Source organism: Mastomys coucha, unplaced genomic scaffold (assembly GCF_008632895.1).
Source record: "Mastomys coucha isolate ucsf_1 unplaced genomic scaffold, UCSF_Mcou_1 pScaffold18, whole genome shotgun sequence".
Taxonomy (NCBI): domain Eukaryota; kingdom Metazoa; phylum Chordata; class Mammalia; order Rodentia; family Muridae; genus Mastomys; species Mastomys coucha.
The window spans coordinates 46,365,806-46,367,082 of NW_022196900.1; positions in this window are offsets into that span (position 1 = coordinate 46,365,806).

Below are 1,277 nucleotides of genomic sequence, written 5' to 3' on the forward strand. Positions count from 1 at the left end.
AAGATAAGATGGAGAAAGTGAAACAATCCAACAAGGACAAAGAAAAAAATCAGAAGACTCCAGTGGGAATTCCAAGATACATATGACATTTGGAAAAGGCCAAATTTGTTAGATTATCAGCATTGAAGAAAGAGAAGAATCTCATTCTAAATATTTTTATTTTTTTAAATGTATTTATTTATTATATGTTATATGCTGTAGCTGTTTCCAGACACCCCAGAAGAGGGTGTCAGATCCCATTACAGATGGTTGGGAGCCACTAGTTGTTGCTGGGACTTGAACTCAGGACCTTCAGAAGAGTAGTCAGTGCTCTTAACCAGTGAGCCATCTCTCCAGCCCCAAGAATCTCATTCTAAAGACATGAAAGGTGTTTTCAAAGGAACCAAGCAGGAAAAAAAAATTCCAGATTTAGGAAAGGAGATGCCAGTCCAGACATCACCACACAGACAGATTAGAACAGAGACACTTCTCACCATATGAACTAAACTACTTGGGATTGAGAATTCAGGAGTTATCAGTTGTAGCTGGGCCTCTAGCTATTTTATTGGACTCTTTTTCTTACAATCCTTCTTCACCCCAATCCCTTCCAACCCCCCAACTAGGAAACAAAAATTCTCACTACAATCAGTATTCCTCATTCCTCTAGAGGAGTCAAGTTTGGTTTCCAGCACCTAGCTAAGGTGGTTCTCTACTGACTGTAACTTTGGTTCAGAAATCAGGGCCTTCTCTGATGAACAAGTGGTGTACACTCACACAGATGCACAGGCAGACACACACACACATACAAAAAATAAATAAATCTGACAAAATTAAAACACTAAGTATACAGAACAAAGTCTATTGAACTTTTAGATTTGTGCGCTTACTTGGGAGTACCTGTCAAACTCAGGAAGCTAAAAAGGCCAATGGGGTGAAGGTTCTTAATGGGTGAGGGTATAGTAGAATACATACAATAGGAAAATAGAGAGGGGGGAATACTGGAGGTTAAAACTTTAAGCAGTGATTGGGTAAGGGTGGGGAGTTTGTTAACCAAAACTAAAGACCTAAGGAAAGCATTTATGAAAACCCACTATGTGTAAGCTAATTTAAATGTGTGTGTAACTTTAAACACAGGTACCCAGCATGATGGGTGGACAATACTTCCCCCAGACATGGGATCGGGGCCAGAAAGGCCCCAGAAGCTTCCAAACAACACCAGTGATTGCTGTTGCTCTTGGTTACTGACCATAACTAGACAGTAAGACACTATTGCTTAAGACAGAATATGTTTTGATTAC